At 33.6% G+C, this 13,475-nt stretch overlaps 1 long non-coding RNA gene across 1 annotated transcript in view; it reads right to left on the bottom strand.

Moving 5' to 3' along the window:
* Positions 1-9,574, bottom strand: part of LOC137241089 (uncharacterized) — a 70,722-nt gene extending 61,148 nt beyond the window's left edge. The window contains exons 1-2 of the long non-coding RNA XR_010949906.1: positions 9,047-9,574; positions 3,169-3,484 (exon numbers count right to left, since the gene is read on the bottom strand). This is a non-coding gene — a long non-coding RNA (uncharacterized lncRNA). The remainder of the gene's footprint in view (positions 1-3,168; positions 3,485-9,046) is intronic.
* Positions 9,575-13,475: the final 3,901 nt, after the last annotated feature.

The raw sequence follows: 13,475 nt of genomic DNA, 5'->3' as shown, positions 1-13,475 counted from the left end.
ATATATGTGGTATTCCATCCCATTTCGACCAATTTTTCAGTTTTTCGAGATTTTTGGAATTTCGCCATTTTTTTTTGTTTTTCTCATAAAAAACTTCAATAAATTCTTCAATCATCCTCACTAGTCCAGGAGTGGACCGATTTTTTTATATATCTTTTTTATTTAATTGAAAAAAATTTTTTCAAAAATAAACATTTTATTTTTATCAATTTTATTTATATAACAAAAAAATGTAAGAAAATGATTTTTAAGTATTCTTTTCTTATATATTATGGTAATCTAAGATTAATTACGCTTTCGCTGTCCAGCAACTGCATTAGCCCGGTATACAACATACATTCGTATTCAATACTTATCTACGTTTATTAAAATAATTTCATCGAAATATCATGGCATCAAATAAACAATTCGATCGATGTTGCAATCCTTGTGAGTTGGAGTCTCATTATAAAAAAATTGGTTTGCGTCCAGCGACTGACGCTATGAAAGTAGTGTTAGGATTGGGTGATTATTATTTATTATGCAGTTCTTGTCGTAAAGAAGCTTCGAAAATAGTTAAGCAACCCGTAAGTAACAGTTATGAAAACAATTATCAGATTGATAGTGACAGTAACACAGATGATTTACAATCAACCTCGGCATCCCAAGTTAGCGCTGCAACTCAATTACCTGTAATAAACCGTGCTTTACAACTGTTGAATCAATCACCAATTCCGTCAAGAAGGTCAAAATACAATAAATTTTTGTACAAAAAAATAAATAAAATATCTGAGAATTTGAAAAGGGATTTACTCTCTTCTACTGATTAAGACTCGATCGATGATGATGGTGAACATTTTCGTGCTTTAATTAAAATGCTGTGTGACAAATTCAACGATAAAGAAACGGAAAAGTCTTTGAAAATACAAATCTTAACATTATTACCAGAAAAATGGACTGAAAGGCGTATTTGTGAAACTATGAATTCATCAAGACATATGACAAGGCTAGCGAAAATGTTGGTTGAAGAAAAAGGTATACTTTCAACACCTGAATCGAAATTAGGTATACATATATAACGTAAAATTAATATTTGAAATACAATTGAAAATTCAATTACATCTTTTTTATAGGGAGGAAAATTGAAGATGAAGTAAAATTGAAAGTTCAAAATTTTTATAACGATGATGAGTACAGTGCTCTGATGCCAGGTATGAAAGACTTTGTTTCAGTTCGAAGTGACGATGGTAATCGAGTGCACGTCCAGAAAAGACTTGTCCTGTCTAACTTAAAAGAATTATATCAAAGTTTTCGGGAAGTAAACGCTGCAGAGAAAATTGGATTTTCGAAATTTGCTTCTTTGCGACCTAAACATTGTGTGTTAGCAAGGGCAAGTGGAACACACACCATCTGTGTATGTACGGTCCATCAAAACGTTAAATTGATGATGCTTGGTAAATATCAAATTTATTAATAATTATAAATGCGTATATTTTCATTTAACTTAATCATTTCAGATGCAAATATTAATTCTTTAACGAGAAATGCAGAAAAGCCCGTTCAACACTATAACGATTGCTTGAGCATGATTATATGTGAAACTCCATCGTTTCAATGTTATTTGGGTAGATATAATAACTGTCCGGGGGTAGATGAATTGATTAATATTTTACTGACATGTTTTGAGAACCACGAAATTGAGAATATTACCTATAAGTATTGGATATCAAAGCCGAGAAGCAGTTTAGAAACTTCTATTAACCCTAAAGAAGAATTTGTTGAAGATTTTTGTGGTGAATTAAATACTCTTCTACCTCACGCATTCATCGCCAAAGAACAAGCTAAATTTTTAAAAGCGTTGAAAGAAACATTACAACCAAATGAATTTATTATTATTTGTGATTTAGCAGAAAATTACGCATTCGTAGTGCAAAATGCGGCATCTGGTTTTCAATGGAACAATAACCAGGCAACAATTTTTCCGGTAGTAATTTATTATAAAGTAAATGGCAAACTTGAACACAAAAGCTTAGCAATTATTTCAGATTGTAATAATCATGATGCCATTGCTGTTCATGTTTTTATTAAAATAATTACTGATTATGTGAAGAGTGTTTCTGAACGTTGTGACAAGATTTATTATTTTTCTGATGGAGATCCTCAACAATATAAAAACTTCAAAAACTTTGTAAATTTATATTATCATGAAGATGATTTTGACATTCCTGTCGAATGGCACTTTTTTGCGACTGCTCATAGCAAAAGTCCGTGTGATGGTATTGGTGGCATAACCAAACGATATGCAGCAAGGGCAAGTCTCCAACTCGCGGTTGATAATCAAATAACGACACCTGAAGGACTTTTTAAATGGACTTCGGATCCGGACAACTTGCCAAACATTACATTCAAGTTTTCCCCAGATGATAATTATAATACAGCAGAAAATGATTTGAATGAAAGACTTTTGAAAACAAAATCGATTACAGGAACTCAACAATTACATTGCATAAGTCCTGACAAAAATGGTTGTTTGTATGTTAAAAACTTTTCAAATTCAGAAGAACAAAGAATTTGTAAAATATTTAAACGCCAGAAAATAAATTCATAATTTGTTACATTATTTTTAGAAAACTTACATATTTACTGTGTCAGTCATTAATCCTGGCTATTTTAATTGTAGATTACCATAATATATAAAGAAAAGAATACTTAAAAATCATTTTCTTACATTTTTTTGTTATATAAATAAAATTGATAAAAAAAAATTTTTATTTTTGAAAATCTTGTTTTCAATTAAATAAAAAAAAAAAATATAAAAAAAAATCGGCCCACTCCGGGATTAGTGGGGATGATTGCATAATTGATTGAAGTTTTTTATTTCTAAGATTAAAATAGTTCTAATTAATAAAATGTCGTAATCACTTATTATTTTCTTGACTGTGACTTACATAAAAAATTAATGAGTGTAGCTGCAACAGTTTTATAAACAACTTAGACTATTTTAAATAAAACAAATTTTATAAACAGTCCAAAAGGAGTGGTAGGTACCTTTTGCTTGAATGAAGTTCTTTTTTCAAAAGATACCAACAAAATTAAATAACTGTTTTGCAAAAGGTTAACATTAGGTTAAATGCGATTCCAACTTAACTATATATTTAATACTTGTTTTTTTTCAAATCAATAGTTTACCTTAATTTTTCCTTTGATCATGTCTCCAAGAAGAAACGTGTTGGCTTGCCAGTTTTTGTTTTATCGTCGTTTTGTATTCTTTGTAAATATTTTTCGCATCTATAGCTTTCTCACCTCAGTTGTTCTTAAGAGGTTATTATATTTTACTTATTTACTAATTTTTAAAAATATTTTTTAGAGGGCACCATTTATTGCATGTTAAAGATTCCTTTACACTTTGTTGTAATGTATTTCAAATTAATGAAAATAGCACAGTTTGGATCTCATTACCGTTTTTGATAAATATTTTTGGGTTTTTGCATTTCCATTAACGGTGCTGAAAACAAAAACAAAATGGAATTCAAATAGATAATTCGGTAATATTTTAAAGGAAGGTGGAAATTAAGTAAGAAAAGAATATTTTGTTTAAATCTTCATTTTTTCAATAATGTTCATTCGCTCGAAAAGTCAGTTAAACAAACCGCAAGGAAGTGAGATCCTGAGGGCAACCTGCGGTATAAAAAGGAATGTTGGCGAGAAATAAGTATTGTGCGAGGCTGCGATATAGCCACCCATGTGTTGAAATGCAACAACATTCCCTACAAACATTACCCTTATGAAAGAGATTGTTTAGTGTTGGATTCCTAGATGAACAGAGCTCGACCTCTTATGTTTATTGCGGAATCCTTGCTAAATGCTCCGAAGCGGATTTAAATCATGTCATGTTGTGTTCACCGAAGAAAAAGATAACAAAATGCTCCTTTAATTTATATAATATTCTTCAGTCTGTCCGCAGAGGTACTCGAATTACTGCAGTGACAGCATAGCTGCCCTAAAAGCCTTAGATAGCACTCAGTACTGATAAACTGCAAAATGGGCCATAAACTTAAGTATATGGCACAATGTGGATGTAATATGAAAATATTAAAACAGGTGCCGTATTGCAAAATGGCACTTATATAAAATGCCTACTATACCCTAAGAATCGGGCCACACGAAAGTGAGACGAAGAAGATTAAAGCGGAGCCTCTCTTATAACTATGAACTATCACTGAGAAGTTTTATGTGGCAGAAACATATTCGTATAGTTTATCAAGTCACTTTCAAGGGGCGACACCGGTTAGGTAATATTTTCTAATTGAAAAAACTTGTTGGTGTTACTTTTCTTGCGAGTTGAACTCAGGACCCGCAGTTTGGTAGGCGGTGCACGATATGGAACAGGAACGAGAACAAAATGAGAAAATGGGATCAGAAACAGAAAAAGGTGATGGAACAGAAAGAGAAATAGGAACAGAATAGAACCCAGAACAGGAATACGTACAGAAACGAGAATAAAATGGGAAAATTTAACTGGACCAGAAACAGAAATAGGAACATAATAGAACCCAGCACGGGATTAGTTACAGGGACATCGGCAGGAGAAAGAAGACGAAGGGGAACTGGAACAGGAAAGAAAAGGGAACAGGAATATAGGAATACGCGGGAACAATATCGTATAAAAGATAAGAAACAGACCTAGGAACAAGATTAGGTACAGGAACTGAAACAGAAATTAGAAATAACAAAGGAACCGGAAAAGAACCAGAATAAAGAACAGGAACATAACCAAAAATAAAAAGAGGAACAAGAATAAGTACAGGAACAAGAAAGTGAACAGAATAAAAAAAAGGAAAGGAACAGGGAGAGGAAAAGTCAGAAGAACTGCGAGTGGGAAAAGAAAATGATTAGGTATAGGAATAGGGAGAAAAAGACGAACAGGAAAAATAATAGAATTTAAAACGAGAACTAGAAGAGGAAATTGAGCAGAAAGTGGAACAGGAAAATGAACAGAAAAAGGTACAGGAAAAGGAACAGGACCGGGAACAGAACAGGCATAGGAAAAAGAAAAGGAATAAGAACAGAAAGTGGAACAAGTTTAACTGCAGTCAACTTATTACAATTATAATAGTTGTCTTGAAGCGTATGAGACAGTTGAACATTATCTGAGAGTTTGATCCTCATACGGTACCATCAAACGTAGGGATTTTGGAATCATGCTGGAAGTCTTTGGCAATTATTCATAAATTGAGTACATTAAGAATATGTTTAATAGAACACGAAAACAGAAAAATGTACGGTTTTTGTTTACCCTATGCGCTTATTTGCTACGTCGAGTCTTTCAATTTTAGCTTTACAAAATTAAGCTCACATAAAAAATATTAAAGACATGTCGCATTCTTTTTCTCCCAGTTGTTATATTCTAATGGGTTTTAAGTTTCAAACTACAAAAAACATAAATTTCCTATCTTTAATATCTTCATATGCCAGCATATAACAGTTGCCACCTTTACGGTGCAACCAACAAATTAGTGTAAATGAACAGCATAGGCAAACATAATTTTTACGCAAATAAACCCCTAAAGCTATTATGAAAAAGTGAAGGGACTCACAACTTTGTGGTCTAGCAGATCAACTCGACGTTATCAGCAGCATACGCATCATTTGCTAAGCCAATAACAACAATAAAAACTATAAAGATATAACATAAAGAATACGGACATGAGCGACCACAGCAACCTTCACACCCGCCACAGCCGCAACAAAAGCAATGCGGCCGCAAAAAAAAAATTGCGCTGAGATTGTCTACATCATCACGAGCTGATTGGGTTAAAAAATAATTTTTGAATTTAAACCACAAACTCGATATTCTTCTTTAATTTGTTCGCTGCCGTTATTATAATTTTTTTTTTATTTATTTATTTTTTTTCGCTTTTAAACAAAAACAAAAATATGTGCAGATAATGGGATATGCATTAACGCAACTACGCGCACAATCAAGTTCACAATAATTTTATATCGACACTATCAGCAATTGGCGTGCGCTCGATTCCAATGCAAAAAGGCTATGATAGTCTAGGCTGACTTTAACCTTCCGTGTTGCTGCAAATTGCACGCCATAGTTACTCTTCTTCCTTCATTGGGAATATTCAATATCCGGTTCTTTGTAATAGTCACTTGTGGCACAAGATTAGTGCTATATATAGACATTTAATGGGGGTGCGCTTCCATGCAAAATTAAAAAAAAAATCTTAGATCAACATAGGAAAAAAACTCTGGCCGCTGCGATCCATGCGTGTGCTGGCTAAGTAGCAGGTATTTTCAGCGCGGCTCCTTTTGTGAAAAGAAATTTCTACTTGTGCTTTTTTTTTTTATCAATTACGGAGTTGGCGTCGTGGTTGGTGATATAAGTTTTTAAGTGTCGGCCAAAATTATGCATAATTGAAAAATGTGTTTGGTGCTGTAATAGGTGCGCCACCACAGAATGCGTTTTTGAGGCGCAGGTCCACTTCAACAGCTCTCAACTCAATTTTAATGCAAACAAACAAGTACCTTTAATAAAAAAATTGTCTAAAAGTGCCTTTTTGAATACTAAAGTGGAAAATATCGAAGTCTGACCTCGATTGGCGCAAAAATCATGGGACCTCTGGCTGAGCTCATTAGCAAACATTTATGCCTATTGCAGTTGACTGGAAAAGGGCCACAATTGGGAGAGTGGTAAGCAGAAAGACATCACAGAGGAAGTTCTATCTTCGTAATTTGCATTGCGTTAATAAACGAGTTTCTGATGGATATCGAAACCAGTGGGTATGGTGTAGTAATCAATAAAGTTAACATGGCAACCATGGTCAAAATTTAATTTTTTATACATCCCACGTGATGTTTTTCGGGGCCATAGATACGATGTATGGCTGTAAACCCTGTCAAAAAATTACTGATTCACTTGCGGGATTCCCCCGATTCCCAAAGTACCGCTAGGTTTCTCTTATAAATAAATAAAAAAAAGGTTAAAAATAAGCGGATTATTTTAGCCAGGAAATTGTTGTGGATCACGTTGTGTAGAAGAGGGCAAGAAAGCTTCCACATGTGTATGTAACACTGCAGTGGTTACAAAGGTTGGTTTTATGAGAAAAGGAGGCCACTAGATATGGCGAGAATTAAGAAACATTTAAGCGCCGACTGGTAATAATGACATTCACCTTGGCATGGAATGTGGTGCTGAACATATATTCGCTAAATATTGTTGGGCAACCTTACCAAGGCCAGGTCCTTTATCAGGCTTTGTGGCATGGGTTTGATTTTTTCCCTTTGAGAATTGTAGCAGTCGTACACTCATTGTTTTCATTAAAGACATAACAGTATTACTGCCGATAAAAGCACCCTATAAAAGCTTCACTTCAGTTGTTCTTGTTTTTGTAGCGATAAAGACACTCTCCGAAGATTTTGGGGAGGTTTATTGATGTTGGTGATGTTTTGCCGTATATACATTGATCCGATACGTTTCGGTAACAAGCACCATTAAGGTACAAAGTTCCACGGGCAGGTAAAGCTACAAATTTGGCTGGAGAAGCTATAAATTGCCCTTTGAATCGTTGGGTATTTGAGTCGCCTCTTACGACAGGCGTACCAGCCTAACTCATTGGGATTTATAGAAAACTAGGGTAAGGGAATCATCTTGGAAGTGGACTGGTTGATTGTTTTACGTATGGGTAGAAAAGGGACTGAAATAAGTTTCTATAAAGAGTCTAGTGTAAGTCTTGAGTGGAAGTTGCTCGATCAATCTAGCATAATACAAAGGAAATTTGCCGCGAATAGGGATTTGGTGTATTTAATGATATCACGACGCCATGTGACTAAGAAAAACTTGAGTTCGACTTTGGTGCCATTGACCTTGTGCTGGTAGAGCTTACCTACATTGCGACTGCTTATAATTAAGATTCAACTCATATCGGTCCTAGCTGTAAGGCTGTAGACGGCTGTATTTCCGTTAACCAGCAGTGCTTCTGCATAAATGCTCGAGTTAGCTTAGCAAAATGCTCGTCCTACCTTATCTTTTGCTTGGTCTTATGCGAAATCTTTGACAAGCTTTTGGCGTGTGGCGAGATGCTGGTTAAGACATCAAAATGCAATCCATGGGTAATTCTTTGGAAATACTCTGCGATTTTCATATTTTCTCAACAACATCTGTATGTACGTTGATAAAGCTGACCTCTTAACACGTATTTCGACGTGCTAAGTCCGAGCTCGAGGTTCACTTAGCTCGCGAATTTTCCCAAACTTGTGCAAAAATTTATTTTTAGACATTTTTGACAGTTTTCAAACTTTGGGGGTATTTGACGCAAACCGACCTCAGATTTAAAATTCAGCGTGTCATTTGTATGTGCATATGTTAATCAAGCTGGGTTGAAAAATAAGTAAAAACATAAAATTCAGAATTTAAAATTTTAACATTTTAAAACTTAAAATATAAAAATTAAAACTGATAAATGAAAATGTAATAAAAAATTCCAAATTTAAATTGAGAGCTAATATTAAAAAATGTATTTTTAAAAGCTTAAACCTTAAAATTTGAATATTTAAAATAGAAAATCAAAAGCTCACAGTTAAAAATTAAACAATAATTTAAATTTCAAGATTTAAAATTAGACCTGCAGACTAAAAGTCAAAAATTAAAGTTTAAAAACCAAAAATAAAAATTAAAACTTAATCCTCAAAATTAAAAATTTGAAGAAAAAGAAAAACTTAGAATTTAAATAAAAAATTAAAAATTGAAATTTAAAATAAAAAATAAAAAATTTTAATTTAAAACTCTAAATTGTAAATAAAAATTAAAAATTGAAATCAAATGTTCAAAAGTAAAAATTAAAAATAAATAACTAAAAAATATTTTTTTTTCACACCTCCACCGTTTTTTGTATTTCCTATTTATTTAATGGTATTACTTTTTCATAAAAATAAGCACTTGCAATATAAAATCACATCATTACACTCATATAAAAGAGGCATACAAGCATTAACTTCCACATTCCTTTTCTCATCAAACAAACACTTTTTTGCATACAGTTTAGAAGTCAAAACTCACCATTAATCACAACTCGTAACACGAAACTTTGCTCTGACGTCTGCACTTGAAGCTCTCATAGAGGCGATATTGTTAAAAAATCCTTTACGGCCAACGTCTGCGCGTAAATATACCGTCGTTTATACTGTTGTTGTAGTGATTATGCAAGTTACGCGAATTCGCACTAACCTTACGGCGATGAAAAAGGAAAGCCAATTCAAATGAACGTCACATATGTATAACCGAACGTCTAACTAAACAAGAGCTCAACGGTCGGGCGACCAACCGATTATGTCAGCGCTTAATAGGCGATTTCCAACACACAAGCTTTGCATAAGTTTGTGTGTGTATATGCGCGAAAGAGATAACACTAGCTAGCCGCGGCTATAGGCGCTTTAAACATCCCACCCCAACTTGTGGGTCACAAAAAAAAAAATATTTTGAAACTGCACTGCCAATTCGTATCGTTACTTATCAATAGCCTTTTTATGGGTATAAGTAAGCAATAGTAGCAGAAGAATTTTACACACACGATCGCGGTACGCTAGTTACGAGTAACACCAACCAATCACTTGTAACACACTCAAAGTCTGGCGTGAGACTGAAGTGTATTTTCGCAGTATGCGACTAATATAAACTGGTCAAATTGATGACTTAGTCATGGTCATGGCTAAACTATTAGCAATGTGTATTAGAATACAAACTTACAACTGTGTTAGCCACTTTATGCTGGGAATAGTTTTTACAAATTCACCATGAATTTGCTGCATTAGATGTTAATCTGCAATTTTTAGTTTGGTCAAAAGAAGCAACTGGTATAAATGCACGAATGCAATAGCGCAATCGCAGCAGCAACGATAGTGGCCGTTTGCATCAGCATGCAGCGCTAACAAGTTGAGAGAAGCAGCGTGACTGTGTGAGTTGGAAGCTTTCAGAACTCAGTTTTTGTGCATTTATATTATTATTTTTTTCCTACTCCTCTCTCTCCCTAGCTTACCGCTCTCATAAGTAACCAAACAAAAAATTTCCAGTGTCAAATTGACAACTGGAATAAGTGTACTGGCTCTATTAATATTTTTGCTTACCCTCAACCACCATTCTCATTCTCTTTACCTTAAATACTGATTCCTCATATTGGTGTACTCATGCTACTCATTATTGCTTGTACTTGCTGTTGCTTTCGAAACTCACGTGGCTTCGTTACTATATTATTTTGTTTTGATTATTGCTTCGCTACTGCTAGTTGTTTCCACTTCTACTTCGCTTTTTGTTTACATTTTGTTTTATTTTCGTTCACTTCATTTTACCGGCAACGGTTGCGATTTGTTTACATATGTGACGTCATTATTTAGACTATACTGCCGCCTTAGTTATGTTGTATTTTGTAAATCACTAGCAATGTGGTGGGTTTTCTCATTACTTACCTTATAACCAAGCACAACAAAAGACTGCCACAACGAACTTCATTTCTACATATGTATAAGTTAAGTGCTTGGGTGAAAGACATTTTTGTATTGCTGCTAAGAATTTCATAAAATTGCGTAATTGTAAACCTTTTGTGGTTGAACGATGAAAACACAAATATGCTAATGATTTAAAAATAAATATGAGATATTTACAGCAAATAATTTATTTGGTTAGAATAAAATATAAAGTCATCATTTAAGCAATGCAAGTACATGCGATTAGAAAATAATTATTTTCAAATGTTGACTATGCCAAAGAAATTACTTAGAGAGCTTCAATGAAGGGCACATATTTTAATTATTTTTTAGAATTATCAAATACAGCAAATACAATTGAATGGAGCAATTTATAGCACGATATGTGGCAAAAATAGTGACATAACAATATGATTACTTAGTAAGTAGTATCGATACTTTTCGAAAAATACTTGAGTATTTCGTAGTCGATACACTTTTCCAAGTACAGAGTAAAGTATCGATGCTTTACCTCGATACTTTTCCCCCATACTTTCCAAATTGCCGATGGTCTACATGTTTAAGATCAATAAAGTTCAGTCAATTCAGTAAGCACTCAATTTAAATTGACTTTTTGATAATGGTGGTAAAAGGGAAGTACGTGTTTATTGTCCAGAATCACTGGTCCAACAAAATAATAAAAAGCTGCCAACACCAGAGACATAAATATATAGAGAAGCAAGAGAAATTTTCAAACTGCTGGTAGGTAACCACATTACCTACTTGAAATTAGCAAAAAGCGCGGTGTTTTCGTTAAAATTTTACAATAAAAAACAAGTAACCTTTCATGAAAGGGGCTGAAAAATAATCTTATCCCGTTCATAATCTCCAAATAATCGGATGTATAAGATAAGAAATATATGGTGAGCAGATGTACATACCTAAACGATTTTTAAGATAAATATAAACCAAAAAATGGCAAAAAAACCCCCTTATCTGAATGATCGGTTGTATGGGATATATATTATATATAACTCCGATCGAAATGATTTTTACAGAAAATCTTCTATGATATATTAGAATATATATCACCAAGATTCACGTTTTTATATTGGAAACTAAGGGAGAAATGGGCAAAAATGTTTCTATCTGAACGATCGTTTGTATGGGATAGGTATATATTATATACATATAGCTCCGATCAAAGTGATTTTTTCAGGAAATCTTCTATGATATATTAGAATAAATATCACCAAGTTTAACGTTTTTATATTGGAAATTAAGGGAGAAATGGCTAAAAATCTTTCTATCGGAACGATCGGTTGTATGGGATATATATTATATATAGCTCCGATCGAAATGATTTTTTCATGAGATCTGCTATGATATATTAGAATAAATATCACCATTTTTAACGTTTTTATATTGGAAATTAAGGGAGAAATTGCCAAAAATCTTTCTATCTGAAAGATCGGTTGTATGGGATATATACTATATACAGCTCCGATCAAAGTGATTTTTTCAGAAAATCTTCTATGATATATTAAAATATATATTACCGAGTTTCACGTTTATACTTTCTTAATAAAGGGAGAAATGGCAAAAAATCTTTCTATCTGAACGATCGGTTGTATGGGATATATACTATATATAGCTCCGATCAAAGTAATTTTTTAAGCATATCTTCTATGATATATTAGAATATATATCACCGAGTCTCACGTTTATACTTTCTAAATTGCGGCAGGAATGACCAAAATCGTCTTATCTGAACGATCGGTGGTATGGGAGATATATGTTATAATGGTCCGATCCTACTGGTTCCGACAAATGTCTAATATAATACAAAAATACATTCTTGTGCCAAAATTCATTGATATATCTCAAAAGTTGAGGACTCGTTTGCGTTCAAACAGACAGAAGGACGTACAGACGGACATGGCTATATCAACTCAGTTCGTCGTCCTGATCAATTCGGTATATTTAATGGTGAGCCTATCTTCTATATTTCTCAACGTTACAAACATCGGGCCAAAGTTAATATACCATTTCATGTTCACGAAAGGTATACAAATTATTGAAAACGTAAAAAATAGTTAAATTGTTTTTATTATATCAAAATAATATTTTTCTAGCGTTGGAATTGATGAATTTCATGCCACATTACCCGCGACTTGATGGTGTACTCTTTTCCACTATTCGTTCTGTTGGCGGTTCTCTATATTTATACGTTCTCTGGCTAACTCCATAAAATTTCTATATATTTAAACTTGTCATGCAATAGAGCTTTTTCGATCTTCTATGAAATTTCAATAGACGGAGTTAGCAGCTTTTACAGCATCGTTGACGATATATTGGTATTGAAAAAATCCAAAACCATACTATATCCACGCCCACATTAAAAATAGCAAAAAACAAGTAAGGAAGGTTAAGTTCGGGTGTAACCGAACATTACATACTCAGTTGAGAGCTATGGTGACAACATAAGGGAAAATAACCATGTAGGAAAATGAACCGAGGGAAAACCTGGAATATGTTTGTATGACATGTGTATCAAATGAAAGGCATTAAAGAGTATTTTATGAGGGAGTGGGCCATAGTTCTATAGGTGGACGCCATTTAGGGATATAGCCATAAAGGTGGATCAGGGTTGACTCTAGAATGCGTTTGTACGATATGGGTATCAAATGAAAGGTGTTAATGAGTATTTTAAAAGGGAGTAATCCTTAGTTCCATAGGTGGACGCTGTTTCGAGATATCGCCACAAAGGTGGACCAGGGGTGACTCTAGAATGTGTTTGTATGATATGTGTATCAAATTATAGGTATTAATGAGGGTTTTAAAAGGGAGTGGTGGTTGTTGTATAGGTGGTCGCCTTTTCATGATATCGCCATAAAGGTGGACCAGGGGTGACTCTAGAATGCGTTTGTACGATATGGGTATCAAATGAAAGGTGTTAATGAGTATTTTAAAAGGGAGTAATCCTTAGTTCCATAGGTGGACGCCGTTTCGAGATATCGCTATAAAGG

Source organism: Eurosta solidaginis, chromosome 2 (assembly GCF_040869045.1).
Source record: "Eurosta solidaginis isolate ZX-2024a chromosome 2, ASM4086904v1, whole genome shotgun sequence".
NCBI classification, from domain to species: Eukaryota; Metazoa; Arthropoda; class Insecta; order Diptera; family Tephritidae; genus Eurosta; species Eurosta solidaginis.
This window is presented reverse-complemented; position numbering and strand designations above follow the sequence as displayed.